Source organism: Zophobas morio, unplaced genomic scaffold (assembly GCF_036711695.1).
Source record: "Zophobas morio isolate AGI-343-1 ecotype UQ-CSIRO unplaced genomic scaffold, CSIRO_AGI_Zmor_V1 ptg000024l, whole genome shotgun sequence".
Taxonomy (NCBI): domain Eukaryota; kingdom Metazoa; phylum Arthropoda; class Insecta; order Coleoptera; family Tenebrionidae; genus Zophobas; species Zophobas morio.
The window spans coordinates 14457926-14479416 of record NW_026972129.1 but is presented as its reverse complement, the minus strand read 5'-3'; the positions used below and the strand labels follow the sequence as shown (position 1 = coordinate 14479416).

At 31.8% G+C, this 21491-nt stretch overlaps 1 protein-coding gene across 1 annotated transcript in view; it reads right to left on the bottom strand.

The window, feature by feature from the left end:
* LOC135135112 (probable G-protein coupled receptor 21) overlaps positions 1-6106 on the bottom strand; it is an 86830-nt gene extending 80724 nt beyond the window's left edge. Inside the window, exon 1 of the mRNA XM_064064105.1 lies at positions 6018-6106. The gene's annotated coding sequence lies outside the window, so the exon portion shown is untranslated. The remainder of the gene's footprint in view (positions 1-6017) is intronic.
* Between the last annotated feature and the right edge of the window lie 15385 nt (positions 6107-21491).

Genomic DNA, 21491 nt, shown 5'->3' with positions numbered 1-21491 from the left:
TACAGACTCATCATATTTTGTACATTTTAGATATGATTTATTCCACAAACTTTTGAGCTGACGTCATCAATTTTTGGAGGGGATAAGCAAATATATTTTGACTAAACATTTATTATGCTCTTTATGACCTTAAAACATCTGCAAGATTTCAGAGCATTCGGTTTTGTAGTTCCTGATTAAATCAATAAAATATATTTACGCAATCATTAATTTTTTTGAGTCACCCTGTAAATGCAAATCCAAAAAATATGAATGGAGTGATAGATCACAAGTACAGGCTCATCATATTTTGTACATTTTAGATATGATTTATTCCACAAACTTTTGAGCTGACGTCACCAAGTTTTTGGAGGGGATAAGCAAATATTTTTTGACTAAAGATTTATGATGCTCTTTATAGCCTTAAAACATCTGCAACATTTCAAAGCATTCTGGTTAGCAGATTAAAAATTAAATTTCAAAATGTTGTTTTATAATTTTGATTTTTTTTCCAAAAATCTAGACGTTTCGGGTGAAAAGTCAATTCGGAGTTGTAAACTACATGTGTAGAACTATGTTATTTTATACAATTGAAAACCCATTTACTATGTACAATTTTGAAGTGACGTCATCGCATTAGTGGTGGGGATGATTAGACAAATTTTGGTTAGCGTTTTACCATCTACATGATATTCTTAATATAAGTGCAAAATTTCACAACAATCGGTCGAGTACTTTCGGAGATTATCTGTCTAATAAAAATCCGGGACGGCAGACGGACGGACAGACGGATGGGCAGACGGACAGACGGACAGACGGACAGACGGACAGACGGACAGACAGACGGAAATGGGAGACCTATTTCTTCGTCTTCTAGGGGTCATGAAAGATCGAGAAAACGTAAAAGTAGAGAGTCGGCCGACGGACTCGATTACAATACTTCCTTTGCTTACCCTCGGGAAGTAAAAATAGAAATAAAACCAGAACATTAAGTTGCAAATACAGTGAGATTAAGAATATTCGTTTTAATAGGGTTCAATAAACAACTTGCTGCAACGAAGTCGCCAAGTTTTTGGTGTGAGCAAATATGTATATTAGGGTGATTCAAAAAAAAAAATAATTTTTTTTTTCGTGTCAAAGAGGTTCAAAAGTTTCTTTTCAACGTAAAAAAATACCAGTTAAAAGTTGAGCTCTTAATATTAATATTAAGACCGTCCGCATCGCGTTTTTCTATTTCCCATAAGAATAACATGGGAAAATTTTTGTTTGCACCTTCTGATTTTTATTGCTAGCCCGTCGTGTGTCGTGAAAAAAATTCAATCACATATTTTTATAGAGAATTGAACGCTCTACAAAAAGTGTCTCCTATGATTTTGCGAGAAACCTGACTATGATTTTTTAACCCACTGATGCTGAAAATGTTCGGAAAGAGTTTTACTGGCCTTATTATAGCATAAAATTATAAACAATTACTGTTTAAAAAACTAAATTTAAAATGTGTATAAATTTTTGTGGTGATTTATTCCAATAAGACCATCAAATTTATTGTAATGCATCAAAAACGTCAAAATTTGGTTAAATTTAACTTTAGCCTAAAATAACTCTTCAACTATCAGGTTTCTCGCACAATCATAGGAGACACTTTTTGTAGAGCGTTCAATTCTCTATAAAAATATGTGATTGAATTTTTTTCACGACACACGACGGGCTAGCAATAAAAATCAGAAGGTGCAAACAAAAATTTTCCCATGTTATTCTTATGGGAAATAGAAAAACGCGATGCGGACGGTCTTAATATTAATATTAAGAGCTCAAATTTTAACTGGTATTTTTTTACGTTGAAAAGAAACTTTTGAACCTCTTTGCACGAAAAAAAAAAATTATTTTTTTTTTTTGAATCACCCTAATGTATATTGATTTTGATATGTACAGTGTAACACTAATTACCTCAGTATGTTTTAGAAATTTCAAGTTTATAATATAACTACATTATCGTTTTCCGAGTTAGAACCATGTTAATTGAGTTTTTGGGCTCAACGTTTCGCACACTTAAGTAGCATCTTCAGGCGCAGGGTTAAGAATAAGGCAAAAGAGCACGGAAACTCTTTTGAATTTCGCCTCTGGCATGGTGGACATACTGAGTTACAGTGCTCTTTTGACTTATTCTTAACCCTGCTCTTGAAGATGCCACTTACTTAAGTGTGCGAAACGTTGAGCCCAAAAACTCAATTTACCTGGTTCCAAGCCGGAAAACGATCATGTATTGATTCCGACCGTGCAAGCCTCAGAAATTATTTCTAATATAACTCATTAAATATATGTATTAATAGGACAATTAATTAAAAAAAAACCTATGCAGCCATTTCTAAAATGTAAAAGTCATTGAAACATGAAACATGAATATGCATCTCTGAGCATATTCTTACTGAAATTGTATTTACTGTTTTCGGAAATAACCCCATCTACTTTGTGGAGAAAAAGTTTTAACAAGTAGTTATTTTATTATCTTAATAAAGTTTCAAAAAAGTGTAATCTCGCTCTATAATTCAAGTCATGCCTAAGAATTGTCCCCAAATTGTTGATAAGGACAAATATTACATATATGAATTTCGGACTGTGCGTATAATACCTACTAAAAAATTTTGTGTGTGTATTCTCAAAATTGCAAGAAAATTAAATGTTGCATTTTTGTGGTGATTGATATACTTGATCTTCTACTGGCTTCTCAGAATAATTTTCTTTAGTAAACATTTCTATCCTTTGTAACATACAGGGTGAGCAAACGAAAACAATTTTCAGCTCTAGTGTAGTATTAATAAAACTGAGTTTTAAGATACAGAATATTTAAATATTAAAAAAATATGTATAGTGGTCCAGAATCTATAAGGTTATATGGCCATCATAAAATTATCCCATTGTGTCGAAGTTAAGTTGTTTACAATAGAAAAGGTTTTGGGGTGGTAAATAACGTGTCCACTGCAGCTCGACCGGCTGTTGTCCTTTCGTTCAGGGGCGGCTTTCACTAAATATCTAAATCCACCACTCCGTTAATCGGCTACTACCTGCAGCCGCAGAGGGTTCCGAAATAACCAGTCGCTTTGAAACCCGACCCTGTTAAATGTGAGCAAGAAATGTTTAGAACACGATTTATTGTCAACCGGTAAGCTTAGTGCGAACCACACAAAGGAGGTATTTATTTGCAGTCAACTACTTTTATGATGATCATATAACCTTATAGCTTTTGGGCTACTTTATATGGTCATATTTCATTTTTATTCTTACTGAATTTTCCTCTGTTTTTCATTCTTTTTCTTGTTTGTCAATTATTTGCTGAAACAAAAAACAAAATCGAAAACAAGAAGATAAAAAAACGAATAGATACAGTAATAAATACAGGGTGTTTAAACTATTTGAAAAAAATGAGAAACAACTACGTATAAGTTATTATGTTTTAGAATTTTTTTATGCACACATTAAGATACAGCTTTGTTGATACTACAAGAAAACGTATATCTTCGTTTAGCTAACTAAGCTAAATAACTTTGTTACCATTTTTTGTAGTTTTACCGTACTAAAAAAATCAAAAAATTCTGGAGAGCTAGTCAATGTTGCAGTGGAATTTCAAATACAAAACGTAAGAGTAAGTTGTGTGTTGGTTCTTAAAAACAAAACACCCTGTATAATTTTAATTGCTGCTGATGCTCAATGGTCTGGGGGTGTAAGATTACGGATTCATCGTGAGTATTTGAAAAATTGTTTGAAGCAATCTCACAAAACTCGTTTAGACGGGGTACAATATAAAATTATTTTTTAATGTAAAGGATTATATTTTGTCCCATCATATATCAGTATATCACAAATGATTTGCTCTACTCAGCATGGTTTTACCAAAGTATGCTCCACTATGACAAATCTTCTTTCCATAACTCAATTTTTAAGTGATTCATTAGACAACCAATTTCAAGTGGACGTTATTTATACTGATCTATCAAAGGCATTTGATAAAATTGACCATCGCCTCCTAATGCAAAAGCTAGAATGTTTTGGGTTTTCGGATTTTCATTATAAATTCTTATTTAGACAATCGATATTTATTTGTTAAAATCAATAGATTTAAATCAGAACTATTCAAACAAGAATATTAACTATTAGTCTTACACTGTTATTATTAGTATTACACTGCACCTATCTAAATTGACATACATATCTTTGCAAAGATGTTGATGACGTCAATTTCCTAAAACAAAAACTCATTTGAAACAAACGCGTAGCACACATCTTGACATTTATTTTAACATTACATACAAATCTTTATTTAACTTTTATAAAATTTTATAGTTTTTCGAAAAAGTTGAATATGTTTTATTGTAATTCAGGAGCAACAGAAGTTTTGTCGAAACAACCTTTGACCAATTTTTAATAAGTACATAGTTGTAATTAAACCTGAAAAAAATCGTAATTAAAGTACTTAATGTAAATAGCTGCGTCAACCTCCTCAATTGAAAAGCGAGAATATGAATGCATATATGTAGGTATAAGAATAAGATATTCTCTACTATAGAATAAAAAATATAACAGAATTTGTTAATTGCAGTAAACATTTTTTATTGTATATCTATATTTATAAAGTAGTAACAAAAGATTGTTTTGTGAGAACCCGCCTTTGCTAAGTTAATTAACATTAACTGTATTTTGTGACAGCATGAGTGCAGTATTTTTTCCTCTACAAAGTTCAGCAGATAATTCCTGGTTGTAAAATTAATTAATGTAAAGTTTCATACCATCAATTTTGCCCCACATTTTGATTCGCAATTTACATAATTAAAATCTTAAAAAAATCAGATTTATAAATATGCCAAGCACTGTTCCATCTTTCTTACTATTTTATCTCAGCATATGTTATGCTTAAATTTGGAACAACTATATATTATTTAATGTTATATAATAGTGTAACGAAAATTAAACACTTTTTAAAATAAGAACCTCATAAAAACTTCTAGTTCTCAATGCTGTAGAAATCAAACATTTCAAACTCTTTAAATTTTAGGATAAAAGCATCAGTAAAGATCTTTAAATATTTTGGAAAATTCTAGTTTTCAGCTAATTATCTTAAAATATGTGCAGTGGTGAAAACACTGAAAAATGCAGAATTTTTGACACATTGTTTAAAATGTTAGTCTTAATAAACTATATGAAAATTAACAATATCTGCATATATACTTTATTGAGTTAACTTTGAATTTTATATCCAAAAAGCATATCAAGTAGTTTTAAAGTTAATTTCATACTTTAAATTTTAAATTATCTTAGCTCTAACTCGGATGAGACCTCTGAAATTGGAAGATGCAACTAAACTACTAATTAGTCACTCATTGCTTCCATGTAACACATTCTGCAGAAGCATTTTTTCTTACCTTTGGATAACATTGATTTTGAGTTTTACAGTTTCTAAACTACAGAACAGTCAAACAGTTGTGAAATTGTCACATAAAAGTCGTTTGTTGTTAAGATTAAAATGGAAACGAATTTATTTCTCACGACCTCGCATATTTTACAGTAATGTTCTAAAAAATTAAATTTTAAAATAGTTTAAAACATCTTTAAGGTAGCCTGAACGACTTGTTTATCTTTGCAATATTTTGCTTAAGTTATTTATTTATCCTACTAAGTAACACTTTACCAAAAAAATTAAAACGTATTACTAGAGCAATAAAAAGACGATCAAACAACCATGGATTTTGAAGATTTTTCTTTGATATAATTCTCATTTGGTCAGGTTGCCGTCAATTTGAAAGTTTGAGTTGATCAAAGACAAACTTTCATGACTATCTTTAGTCGTGTTTTTTATTGCTGTCGGTATAATATTAATTATTAATACACATGCTGCGAACATGAACACATTAATAAAAATTAAATGTCACATAAAAACTACTGTACTGAATTGTTTAAGTAACACAATTGTTGTTGATTATTTTTTTTAGTTAATATATAAATGAACAAAACTAATACTACCACTAAAAATAATTTAAAACACTTACTTTTTTGTTGGAAGCAATGTTACACGCGTTTGTAATGCAACGGTTTCGCGCGAACTAAGTTGATGTGAACCGAGCGCGAGAGTAACAAGTGGATAATGTAGAATTACGTCCCGACGCTGTAAGGACGCTCAGCGTCCATTTCATTTCTTGTTGTCTGTGAAATGATTGCGCACGCTCCCGTTCACGGATACGTTGAAAATTGCTGACAATATCCATACGAATGTGATCTTTTCTTCACACGATTATACTTTAACTTGTTTATGCATTCAAATCGACATTATGTAAATTTCAGGGCTTGAACAATGCGTGTTACTCGGCGCGTCACAATTTTTTTGTAATTTGATTTGTCTTATTTACATTCTTGCAAACATAACGAAATTTTGTTTAAAATTTATAAAATATTGGAGATCATAATGTAAAATTCTTTACTTAAGTTTTGTTTCAGAAATGTTTGGACTCTTGAAACTTTTATGGAAAGTGAAATATGGCTTCTAACTCAACAAGAGAATCATGATTAATACAAAAAGCATATATTAAAAAAAATTGTTAAGGACAAATTTTTGAGTTGGCTCTCCACCTCACCAGGTATTAGTCCTTGTTTTTTAATAAGAGAGAAACCCTCTATTTAAGGGTCATTGAATAGTATCGCATTAGAAATCATATTCCACTAGTTCATTACATTAAATAAAAAATTAACGCAATGATTAGCAGTTCATTGATAAAAATATTGATAAATTGCTAAAATCGAAGTTTTAGGAGGTAATTCCTGTTCTCGTCCCCATAGAGGAGTCACCTTGCGGGATGTATTGGAGTTTTCAAATACCAAGGAAGATCTAATTCCTAAGCGCTCGGTGAAATTCCCTTCTGATTTCTAACTTGAACTCTGGAGGCAACTATGCATTACATATTACATTAAAAAGTTTATCAAGTTTAATTTAACAATAGCGGTTCACTTCCAGTTTAGACGAAAATTTTCCGAAAATAGTTTTCCATGAAAGAAGTGATTTAAAATGCAGTTCTTCGTGTTACAATGTATTCTGTTGAAAGTTTGAATTCGATTATACTTCTTTCCAGAGTCCTGTGCGTAAGCTGTAGAACAAGATCCCACAACGCTATGCACTTTTTAAATAATATCACGAAGCAGAATAAGAATTGAGTGTGTACCTACTCCCGACGATATTGGATGTTGTAGTATTTTACTCACGTACTCCAGCTTTTTCTATTATTACATGCAATGTTTAGCTTCTAGCTTGTACGTTTCCTAAGATAATGTAAGAAGCAGAAACAAAAAGCTATTTTGTCTCGAAGTTGAGAAGGAATCTAACGAGAGGAATGTAAATTACTTTTTGATACGTGTTTCTCAAGCTATTCTTCCGCATTGAATGTAAAACAGAATACTAATTACGGGAAAAACAATATAAGTTCGTCATTATTGAGTTGCCCGAAGGTAATATTTTAGAAAGAATGCAAATCAATAATTTTTAAAACCTTCAAATATTCTTTAGTTTTTAATTTAAAAACAGAAAAGTTTCATTCAGTTAAATTTTATTTTTTGTAACGAATTTTTTTTTTTTGTTATTATTTAGCTTTCTATCAATTATTTCACCTTAATGTGATGAATACATAAAACTCATTCGTCTATATTTTTAAAACAGTTATTCGAGGTGTCCGCTTTTTGTCTAATCATCCCCACCAACAACGTGATGACAAGCCCTTAAAATTCTGTACAATAAACATAACTTAAATTTTATAAAATAGTGGACTTCTACACTTGAACTGTAGGAATTCGCCCTGTTTTTGGTTATTATTATTATGGTTGTTATTGTTTAAACCTGATTCTTCTTTAGGTACATAATACGAAGCTACACGACTCTAATAAGTAATAATCTAACGGTCCAATGGTAGTGAGGTCTGTTTTGCAGATGAAAGTTCTACGGGTCGATTCATTTTTTTTTTTTATTAAATCAAGGATTCCCCATGTTCAATTCTTTTGAAATATACACATAAACATTCGAAGTTAAGCATGTTATTGAAAGTACATTTCTTCCCGTTGATTATCTGCTTTAAATATATTTTATATTGTGGACATTTGTGCGGACCGCACCTCTTGCAATTTCCGTCCCGCGACTCAGAGGCTGCGTGTGTGTTATTTACGCCACTGGTTTTCACTTTATAGAGAAAACAAAATCACAACATTGAATTTTATAATTTTCCAAAGAACTAGATTTCGTTAAACTGTACTTCAAGGGCGAGGAAATTCTGTCGAAATAAACTTGGACCAATTTATTATTATTATTAGACTTAAATATCCGTCTGTACAAAATAGATTAATTTTTAAACATTATAGTTATCTGCTATCTATTTCATATTTCATATTACATAATTAAACAATCGGATATCTTTGACTTTCACTTCCCGAATATAACCTTTGAAAGTGGTATTTCATGTTTCCTCGACATTTCACATGTTCAAGAAAATGAAAAATTAAATCTCCCGTGTTTAGTTGACTGTAGTCTGTGGTTTTTCACCTCTGTCAGTTTCCTTAAACGTATAATTTTTAAATTACTGGATTGATTGTGAATTTTCACATGATCAAGGGCTGTCCAAAACTGTCTGATCATCTCCACGAAAAATCTTCTGACGTTAACTCATCAAGGAATATCAAATATGGAAAATCATTTCAAAATTTTTTCAAGTAAAAAAAATTGGTCTAAAGAGTTTAGACAGTACTTCCCTCGCTGTCGGAAACTTGACGACTGCATGCCTATTGTGGTTTTTTTTCTCATTACATTTTTGTAGTGGGAATTTAAAAAAAAATTGTGATGACGTCATCAACATTTTTGCAAGGACACGTATATCAGTCGGGATAGATGTAGTGTAATACTAAGAATAAAATTATTGTATTCCCAAATTTTCGGGAAAATGAATTGGGTCGTTTTGAATATTGATTTCTTATAATCAATAAAATAACGAAACAATTTACTCACGTATACGGCGTCGGTGTGTAATATCTAGAGAGCGGATTTCTGTCGGGCTAGGCAAGGCCAAACTCGGTACGGCTCGTACGGGATGCGAATTCATTGCGGTTGCGGACTGCACTTCGTTTATTTGAGATTAGAATAACGCTGTTTCGTTGCACTCTGCTGTTAATTCCCGTTCTCATTTACTTAGCCGTTTGATTAATAAATCGTTAATTATATTTATGGAATTAGTACCGATTAAACGTGACGTAGCCCGACAAAAATCCGCTGTCTAGTAATATGAAAGGCAACTGAAAATCGTTTATGTATAAACATTCTTAATTTAAGATGACAAGCGTAACAGCATACGTGAGAGTCAAACAGAGAAACTGTAAACAAAACGACCATCGGTTTTATTGCTTCGACTTCCGCTTATTATATAAAACATTGGGTTTTATTTTAATTCTTGACGGTGAAATTCACAATTGGTTGATTATAAACATGTCTATTTAACATTCGCGGAACCAAGTGAGCGCATAAAACAAATGCAGGTCTGTAATGTTAAAGTCGATGTAAATAAGCGTGCTACCCTTATGTTTCAACCGAGTTTTTCCTTTAACAAATTTTGTGTCTACCAAATTGGGTTGGTTGAGGTGTAATACTAATAATAAGTGTTGCCTTTAATTTAGTCAATAAAATAAATTGACTTCATTAATTTTTTTGAACCACCTCTTAAGAAAATCTAAAAAATATGAATGGAATGATAAATCACAAGTACAAACTCATCATATTTTTTGCATTTTAGATAGGATTTATTCAGCAAAATTTAAGGGTGACGTCATCAATTTTTTTAGGAGGGATGAACAAATACATTTTGAAGAAAAGTTTACCATGCTTATAATAACTTTAAAATATTCCCAAGATTTCAAAGCATTCGGTTTTGTAATTCCTGATTAAATCGATAAAATAAATTCACGCCTTCATTAATTTTTTTGAGTCACCCTGCATATGCAAATCCAAAAATATGAATGGAATGATAAATCACAAGTACAGACTCATCATATTTTTACAGTTTAGATAGGATTTATTCGGCAAACTTTCGAGCTGACGTCATCAATTTTTTGGAGGGGATAAGCAAATATATTTTGACTAAACATTTATTATGCTCTTTATGACCTTAAAACATCTGCAAGATTTCAAAGCATTCGGTTTTGTAGTTCCTGATTAAATCAATAAAATAAATTTACGCATTCATTAATTTTTTTGAGTCACCCTGTATATGCAAATCGAAAATATTTGAATGGGATGATAAATCACAAGAAGAGACTCACCATATTTTGTACATTTTAGATAGGATTTATTCAGAAAAATTTTGTGGTGACGTCATAAATTTTTTAGGGGGGACGACCAAATACATTTTGATCAAAAATTTACCATGCTTATGATAATTTTAAAATATCTTCAAGATTTCGAAGCATTCGGTTTTGTAGTTCCTGAGTAAATCAGTAAAATAAATTTACGCTTTCATTTATTTTTTTTAATCACCCTGTATATGCAAATCCAAAAAATATGAATGGAGTGATAGATCACAAGTACAGACTGATCGTATTTTGTACATTTTAGATATGATTTATTCGGCAAATTTTCGAGCTGACGTCATCAAGTTTTTGGAGGGGATAAGCAAATATATTTTGACTAAACATTTATTATGCTCTTTATAACCTTAAAACATCTGCAAGATGTCAGAGCATTCCGTTTTGTAGTTCCTGATTAAATCAATAAAATAGATTTACGCATTCATTAATTTTTTTGAGTCACTCTGTATATGCAAATCCAAAAAACATGAATGGAGTGATAAATGACAAGTACAGACTCATCATATTTTGTACATTTTAGATATGATTTATTCGGCAAACTTTCGAGCTGACGTCATCAAGTTTTTGGAGGGGATAAGCAAATATATTTTGACTAAACATTTATTATGCTCTTTATGACCTTAAAACATCTGCAAGATTTCAGAGCATTTGGTTTTGTAGTTCCTGATTAAATCAATAAAATATATTTACGCATACATTAATTTTTTTGAGTCACCCTGTATATGCAAATCCAAAAAATATGAATGGAGTGATAAATTACAAGTACAGACTCATCATATTTTTACAGTTTAGATAGGATTTATTCGGCAAACTTTTGAGCTGACGTCATCAATTTTTTGGAGGGGATAAGCAAATATATTTTGACTAAACATTTATTATGCTCTTTATTACCTTAAAACATCTGCAATAATTCAAAACATTCGGTTTTGTGGTTCCTGATTAACTCAATAAAATAAATTCAGGCATTCATTAATTTTTTTTAGTCACCCTGTATATGCAAATCCAAAAAATATGAATGGAGTGATAAATCACAAGTACAGACACATCATATTTTGTACAGTTTAGATAGGATTTATTCGGCAAACTTTCGAGCTGACGTCATCAATTTTTTGGAGGGGATAAGCAAATATATTTTGACTAAACATTTATTATGCTCTTTATTACCTTAAAACATCTGCAAGATTTCAAAACATTCGGTTTTGTAGTTCCTGATTAACTCGATAAAATAAATCCAGGCATTCATTAATTTTTATGAGTCACCCTGTATATGTAAATCGAAAAAAATTTGAATGGAATGATAAATTACAAGAAGAGACTCACCATATTTTGTACATTTTAGATAAGATTTATTAAGCAAAATTTTGTGGTGACGTTATACATTTTTTAGGGGGGACGACCAAATGCATTTTGATCAAAAATTTACCATGCTTATTATAATTTTAAAACATCTTCAAGATTTCAAAGGATTCGGTTTTGTAGTTCCTGAGTAAATCAGCAAAATAAATTTTGCGCATTCGTTAATTTTTTTGAGTCACGCTGTATATGCAAATCCAAAAAATATGAATATAGTGATATATCACAAGTACAGACGCATCATACTTTGTACATTTTAGATAGGATTTATTCGGCAAACTTTTGAGCTGACGTCATCAAGTTTTTGGAGGGGATAACCAAATATATTTTGACAAAAGATTTATGATGCTCTTTAGAGGCTTAAAACATCTACAACATTTCAAAACATTCGGGTTAGCAGATTCAAAATTAATTTGCAAAATGTTGTTTTATAATTTCGATTTTTTTTCCAAAAATCTGGACGTTTCGGGTAAAAACTCAATTCGGAGTCGTAAACCACATGTGTAGGACTATGTTATTTTATACAATTTAAGACCTATTTACTATGTACAATTTTGAAGTGACGTCATCGCATTAGTGGTGGGGATGATTAGACAAATTTTGGGTAGCGTTTTACCATCTACATGATATTCCTAATATAAGTACAAAATTTCACAACAATCGGTCCAGTACTTTCGGAGATTACTGTCTAATAAAAATCCGGGACGGCAGACAGACGGACAGACGGACAGACGGATAGACGGACAGGCGGACAGACGGACAGACAGACGGAAATGGGAGACCTATTTCTTCGTCTTCTAGGGGTCATGAAAGATCGAGAAAACGTAAAAGTAGAGAGTCGGCCGACGGACTCGATTACAATACTTCCTTTGCTTACGCTCGGGAAGTAAAAAGTATCATTCTTATGTCTCTGTCAATTTTGAGCAGTTTAATTTGTTCCAAAAACACCAAGATATTCATTTACGAACACCGAGAAAACGAACATGATCTTAATTTATGGAAGAGTGTCAAAAAATCCTCTAGTGGCGACACATTTGTACCCCCAGAGATATCTGGAACGTGGACATCCAACAGGTAAAATGTTCAAAAGAAATAAAATAAAATGAAATTACGGAACGATTGGGTTGTGAGTAAACGAAGAAGTATTTTAACCGCTACATATTTTTGGTCATTTAGAAAATCCTCACATTGGACAATGGGCAGTTACGAGAGAACTTGGCTTGAGTTAATAAAGACTAACAATTGTTTGGAAAGAGCTGCTACATGATCTCAATTTTATCAAGAACATTTTATTTAGTGATGAGGCCAAATTTTTCAACAATGACAATATAGAGAAACACAGCTTACAATATCATGTAGGAATACAAGAAAATCCATGATGGATTCGTGAAACTTCTTTTCAGAGAACTATTTCCATTAGTCCAGTCAAATTAGCGATCAACCTCGGAATGAGAGATAATAAGCTGAATTTTCGTATACACCTTTATTTTAGCGTTCTAAAAGTTGTCTCAAAAGTCTCATAAAATCTCGTGTCTGCGTCGTCAGTTCTTCAAGGTCAAAGGTCAAGAAAAACAGTTTTTTGCGATTATCTCGGTTGGTATTGCTCCAATGATGTTAACATTTATTATCATAATTGTAGAGCACAAAATTTGGGACAAATTTTATTTGAAACATTTTTTGATGCACTCAATCGTTTTTGAGGTAGAGGGCAGTGAGCGCACAGCGCTCATCCATACGTACTGTAATGCAATCAACCGTGAATATCTACGAATACTCCCTTGAATTTTGAATAATTTGTATTATTTATCAGTTAATACATGGCATTTAATAACATTTTACATATTTTCAATATTTCAATACATTCATTTAATGATACTTACCTACTTTGTGTAATTAAAAACCCTTTAAATGAAATATTTATTGTATGTATATCTTAATTTATTGAAAGTAGATTTTAAGTAGAAAAATAATGAAGTACTTTGTCTTTCAAATGTGTAAGTTTTTAGATACTAGATAATATATTATACTTGTTATATTATTGTATATCTTAAAGTTATATTACCTAATTTTTCCAAAGTAAATTTTAAGGATGTAAAACTAGTTAATATATTTTAATTTTATCTTTATTCAGCAGCTGTACATTTCTTACGATTGAAATTGAATTGCAGTGAAAATCTATAAATCTTTAATAATAATTTAAAGAACAAAAGTATTAATTTTCTTCTTCTTGACCGTCATCTTCTGGAGGTTCGGGAATTTCTGTTTCATCGTCATCATCTTCGGTGCCCTGAATCGTTGTTTTCAGACCTTTCTGTTATAATCATGATAGAAAAATAAGTATTTAAAAACTTACACATCTTAAAGATATAAATAAATTGAGATATACAATAAGTATTTCATTAAATGAGTTTTTAATTACACAAAGTAGGTAAGTATTATTCAATGAATATATTGAAAATATGTAAAATGTTATTAAATACAATGTATTAATTGATAAATAATACAAATTATTCAAAATTCAAGGTAGTATTCACAGATATTCACGGTTGATTGCATTACAGTACGTATGGATGAGCGCTGCGCGCTCACTGCCCTCTATCTCAGAAATGACTGAGCGCATGAAAAAATGTTTCAAATAAAATTTGTCCCAAATTTTGTGCTCTATAATTATGATAATAAATGTTAACATCCTTGGAGCAATAGAAACTGAGATAATCGCAAAAAACTGTTTTTCTTGACCTTTGACCTTGAATAACTTGCGACGCAGACACTAGATTTTATGAGACTTTTGAGACAACTTTTAGAACGCCAAAATTAAGGTGTATACAAAAATTCAGCTTATTATCTCTCATTCCGAGGTTGATCCCTTTTTTATGCTAAAATGACTGGACTACATCAAGTTTTATTTTAATTGAATGCGTGAGTGACACTTTGTTTTGACGTTTTTAAAACCACAAACTTCGTAGATTTATGATATTTTTGAAATTCTAGTGTGAATCGAAGAATAAATGAATAATGTATTTCGGGTTACGGCTAACCACAAATTACATTCGCGATTTAGGCTCAATCACTCTCTATTTATGAAAAAATGTGCTTCAAACTGCAATGTATTTCATTGACTCAAAAATATTTTTTCTTATTAATCCGTTGATACCCCGTCACTAATTTTCCATACAGTGTAAAGTAAAGAATATTTTAAATTAATTTTATAAATTAATATAATTAAACCTACGACAAAAAAACGAGGACTTTATAACGATTAATTGTTTTTAAATTAAAAGATAAACTTGTACCATGGCACCCAAGACCATATATGCGTCATGTTTTCAGTTACCAAATTTAACTTCCCCCTTCAAGCTAAAAACAATGATGTTTAAAGAATTTCAATATGTCTATACGTTCTCAAGATATAAGAGCGGAGATATGGGACACCTGTATAGTTATCTAGACAGCTGATCTTACAACAAATGCCTTTTCATTTCTTAAATAGGCTTTTTTAAAAGGTTACGCATGACTTTTACAGTTTAATCAAAGACGTAACAACTATTTCCATGGCCAACTGTAATCTGAAAACTTTTTGATCACCCGTAATGCAATAATAAACTTTTGTTGTCAAACAAATTGCTACTTAGAGAAATACCTTATATCATGCAATCCTCACAACAAGCTATTCCTGTGTGAAATTTAGGGTAAGTTACAATTTATAGCAATGGTGTTTATCGAATGTCAGAACTTGAATCCTTTCTTGTAACATGCAGGCAAAGTTATACGTGAGGCAATTCCATAATAACGCCGTTATCCTACCTGAAATTATTATTATTTACATTTTTCAAAGAATCGTAGTGATTGATAATACACAAACAGAAAATGTGTATCTATTTACAGGTAACTAAATACCAGGTAATGCAAAAATAGCGGAAAAAAAATATTTCAGAAACTAAAACACAAAATTAAACGTTACTCATCAGGCATCAATCAATATCGAAAAAGATAGTTGGAAAGTAACAAACTCATACCATTCTGACAAAAAAAAACTTCTTGAGACGCAATATGAATTCAACATAAAAGAATAACAGCTGCTTTAAATGTAGCTAACAATTTCAAGTTTTTTTATTCGCTGGGTAACAAATAGAACAAACAAAGTTCAGAACAATAATAATCTGAAGTTATTGCGAAACATCCATTTATGTGTATAAAAAAATCTTAATTTTATTTTGCTCTACATAATACTGTATGAATAATAAATTTTTAGACAAAGAGAACCTGTGATTAATCAAAGTAAGCTTGTTCTATTTCTTTCCATTAGACATTAGCTCTCTCCCTATCAGGATTGATTACGTAGTGGAATTTTCCCACATAATATGCTAAAAACACAGTATTCGAAGCAAGAGATAATTTGGTTTTAAAAAGTATCCTCATCAATAGAAATTCTAAATGTTTAGATAAAAATAAATTAACTGGTATTTACTTTGACTCAAACCATGCATATTTAGGGTGTTCATTTTACACTCCCCCCAAAAATTATCGCACCACCCTCAAAATTTTGTATATTTCCAATTTGAAAATTTGTAGAAGACATATATGGGGCCAAATCATATCCAAACATATTTTTATTCATTTATTTGCCAGAACAAAAACCAATATGGGGATTAAAACGATGGTTTCTAGTTCTTCAGATAAATATGCACATATACGAATTTCGTCCTTTTCATTTGCAAAGGATTTATGTAGACATCTATCGCTACTGTCATACATATTCGACATTATGGATGTCTCTCAACGCTTAACCTTGCATTTGACCCACGACGAAGTTGTACCAGCTTTGACTCTGTTAGAAGATGGTCGTAGTCAGCGATATGTAGCAAGAGTTTTAGGAGTTAATCATTCCACAATAGTTAGACTTGCACAACGGTACCATGAAACAGGGAGTGTTGCCAGAAGACCAGGACAAGGTCGTCGAAGGGTGACTTCGCAATGGGATGATCGCTTTTTGCGGTTAACAGCGCTCCGTACGAGGCATTGCACTACTCGATTACTTCAAATGGAGTTGTTTGGTGCTCGAGATGTGTATATTTCTGTACAGACGGTAAGAAATCGTCTTCGCAAAGATATTCTTCGAGCTCGTGTTCCTGCAAAAGGACTATTACTCATCAGAGCTCACCGAGTACCACGGCTAGAATTCGCAAGGGAGCATGTGAATTGGGGAATTAAAGATTGGGAAAATGTGACGAGTCTAGATTCTGTCTTTGCTCAAGTGACAGACGCCGGTATTCGTCTGTATAGAAGGTCTGGGGAGCGATAATTTCAATGTAACTTCGTCCCAAATGTACAGTTCGGTGGAGGTGCGATTATGGTTTGGGCTGGCAAATCTTTGCAAGGTCGTACAGACTTAGTACCATTACCTGGAGCTCGTTTAAGGTCTATACGTTACATAGTAGACATTTTGGAACCACATGTCATTCCATACGGGCCATTTATTGGTACAAATTTTGTTTATAAGCATGATAACGCTCGGCCGCACATAGCGCGCGTTGTACAAGCTTATTTCAGAGAAACAGATACGCCTATAATGGAATGGCCAGCTCGAAGCCCTGATATGAATCCCATCGAGCATGTGTGGGATGATCTGCAATGTTGTGTTGGGGCCGTAGAATTGCTTTTAGAACTCTCCAACAGCTAGAAGCAGTTCTTATGGTAGAATAGGAAAATATTCCTCAAGACAATATTGTGCACCTTTACAAAGGTATGCAGCGACGGATGGAAGCCGTTGTTCAAGCCAGGGGTGGAAATACACGATATTAATTTAATTAACGCTTATAAACTTATGTACCTACTTTAAGAGAGTCTCCAAATCAGGCCCAGAATATGTATATTTTTTAAATATTGTCATTTTTGGCCTTGTCTTGCATACATTTATCACTACTATGTATATGGTAACCACATGTAGTCCGGTTCGCTAGAACTGGAGGTGGTGCGATAATTTTTGGGGGGAGTGTATCTATTCACGCCTGAATATGTCTGCATAGGCAACCCATTTTACGTTTCATAAACAGCTTTGATAAATTTTTATTTTCAGATAATAATGAATGCACAGATAGCAATGATCAGAACCAAAATTATGACAAATTATTTCTGTCAGCCAAATATTTTCAATTTTCGTTTGCTTTAAAATGTTTTCGAATTCTGAAAAAACAGAAATGCTATTAATATTGGGAAAGTGTGACAAAAATTTTGATGATGCTGTGTCTCTAGGCCAGCCAATATCCCAGTAGGAAAATCCCCTCAAATCAAGCGTTTAGAATTGTTAGTAACCACGTCATTGGTCCACATTTTATTGAAGGAAATATAAACGGAACTATGTATCTAAATTTTTTAAAGAATATTTTACCTAAACTGTTGGAAAACATAGAGCTAGAGATGCGAAGAATAATTTGGTTTCAAAATGATGGCGTTCCCGCTCATTATCAGAGAGACGTTAGAAACTACTTATTTACACAGGGCGTTTGGACCAAGACTTACTGCTAGAGAAGAAGACTACGCTTGGCCTGCAGGGGGCCCTGATCTAACGCCATTAGATTTTTTTTCTTTGGGGGAAGGTGAAAAATTACGTTTATAGTGTCCCAATCGAAAATGAAAACCACTTACGTGGAAGGATTATAGCGTCATGCAGATCTATAACTCCCAACATGTTAGATAGAGGATTGAACGTAGGATAGGACTTTGTGAAGACAGTGGAGTCAGGCATTTTGAACGTTTATTATAAATTCATTTTCGTTGTAATCTGATCCATTAATAAATTGAATATGTGTTAATTTTTTCAATTTTGTCATTATTTGGCATTGACTTCTTTGTCATATTTTTTTTCTGTGATTGCTATGATTGCTTATTAAAAAAAAATAAAGTGGACGAAGTCGTCTCTGGGGTGTATAATATGTTAACTATTCAAAAATTGTCAGGCGTGAACAAATAAAATGAACACCCTGTATAACAAATTAGAAACTATTTAACAGATCGCCAACAAGATGTTATAAGAATACATTAGAAAGTGAACATTTTCAGTTTTAATATAAAGCTCTTTGATCTCAGAGCGCCTCAAGGGAGTACTTTAGGTCCTCTAATTTCCATGATATTTATCCTTGACTATTTATAGTTTTTGAAATTTCATTGTACCCTATAAAATTTTATTGACAATAACGAGACGGACAGTAGTACAATAGCAAGAGATATTTACAACTTAAGTTGTCGCGTTCCGGTAATCCCCAGATGCAGAATAATCCAGGTCCGTACATGGACCATCGCTACTCATGAACGGAAATGACCATTATTTTATGAGTACAACTACCTGGTAAATGTTCTCAGATCAATTCGAGTGAACTGGTGTGAGCCATAAATATTTCTTACCATTGTACTACTGTCCGTCTCGATATCGTCAATAAAATTTCATAGGGTAGAATGAAATTTCCAAAACTATACCAAGCTCAGAAGTATCACCGGGAGGCAGCGGTGAAATATAGTAGGTATTGTTATTTGCCAAATAAATAAAATCTTATTAAAAAGTTAAGCAACTAGTGCATAATTAAGCAGTTTATCGACAAAATGAATGATTCGTAGTATGATTAGATGATACTTAATTATTTGTAATTTCAGTGTTTTTTGTGACATATCTATATATTTAGATATAATTTCCTCTATTGTATCCATGGTGTTATTTTTATTGTAATATTAAAAACTGAGCTGTCACAATAAAGTTTTGTATGATCTAAGTAATAAATATAGGTTATTATCATTACCATTATTATTAAATATATCAGGAATTCCCACGAACCAGCAGATTACATATGTCTACCGTCTCTCATTTGACCCAGATTCTTCATAAGTTTAGAGATCCTCTAGTATTTTTTAATTACGAGATAAATTTTAAATAAAACTCAAACCTTGCCGGGTTTCTACGCGCTTAAAAAGCATATTCAAGGAACTTTGGTTGCTTCAGTAAAGGCTAAAACATATGAACAGACTCATTTGCTGTAAAATAAGCCCACGTACACACACAATTAACTCTTGTTAAATGGCAGAATTTTGTAGAGAAAACTTGGAGTATGCATACTTCATTTAAACTTATACAGAATAAGAGCAACACTTCAAACAATTAAATATTGAAAATACCAAAAGTGTAATATGTTAAGGAAAATAAATCATAGTGCAGACTGTAAGACGGAGTTCCTCAACAATTTACTAATATTCTAATGTGAGCAAGCACTTGCTTACATACTTCAAACTTTACTAAGCTTCTGCAGTTTGCATTATCACAGATTTACATGGTGCCTGTTGGGTATTTTTGATGTATAACTAAGCACATTTTTGAAAGATTATAAAAAGTGAAAGAAAGTGGATTTAGAAAGTTTAAAATCACAATAAAACAGTGGGGTGAAGAGAAAGTTTTTTCAGTAACATTACACTACATTTCTCTCATCTTAAATATCGTGAAATTCTAGAGAGTTGTCTTCGCTTTAACTGGTAATTTCCGCCTATCCTCAACTTATAACTTGATCTGAATTATTACTTGTCAGACGTTTGGAGAAATCTTTAAATATTTTAGAATAAATTTTTAAAAGTTTAAAAGGTGTTTTCATTTTTAATAAATTTGTGGTCACTTTCTGAATAGTGAGGCAGATATTGTTCGTAATAAGATGCTAATTACATTACTCTATTCATCATCTCTAAAGCAACCAAAAATTTTAACCTAAAATTATTTTTAAATAATTCGCCTCCGTAGCAAGACATACTCCTCTGTTTGATGATCTCTTAATTTTTTACTTTTGCTTGTACCGATTTTTTTACATAAATTTTTTTTTCACCATCAAATTTTGCAGCTTAATTTCGGAATAACGGTTAAAATTTGCACATAAGGTACGTACATACGTGTGTTTCAAAACTTGATAAAATTATTATTCATAAAAATACGAATATTACATAAGTACTCATTAAAGACGATGTAGTGGTGCTCGTATTATATTTTATCTTTTGAAATTACTGTATTACAAATCCATTTACTTTCCCTGAATTCTGGGAACCTTACTTAGCGATAAGACGTACATTTTCCTTATGACATGTCTTTTGCATAAATAACTGAGAGACTTTTGTCACGAAGAATTTTTAAAGTGACAGAATTTACATAATTACGTTCAGTAATAATTCGCACTGAAAAAATAATTTATTTCAGAGATTGGAAAGTGATTTCCACCTTCTTCGTGTGGTCTTTTCAGGTTCAGCAAGATAATGTAACTCGAAATCTTGTCTGTTTCTCTTTTACACTGAGGCTTGGTTAAGCCTTAATCCATTTTAAAGTAATTCCACTGGCGTTTTTAAAACCAGCTTGACTAAATCTAAAGGAATCACAGAGATTGTGGGCTTGTTTCATCTATACTCGACTTAATGGAATTTGGGTTAGCTGAAACAGAATATCGATTAAGTTCTTCTTAAAAGAATATGTGATGATTGTGCAACACAATATTACGTAACACTGTATTTTCTAGTCCAGATTCTTAAATTTTCATGGAAACTATTCTTGTTCCTCCGATGTTGATTACAAAGGTGCTGACAATTTTAATAATGAATATAATAATATACTCAAAAGTATGTTATCTTTATACAGAGAAACACTTTTTACTGTGTATTATCCTGTTCACTTTTGTTCGTAAATTCGTAATTTTTTTTATATCATTCTCCAGTATAATCTGTGTTCAAGCAAATGGGTTACCACAAAGTTTTTTAATTTGCAGTAAATT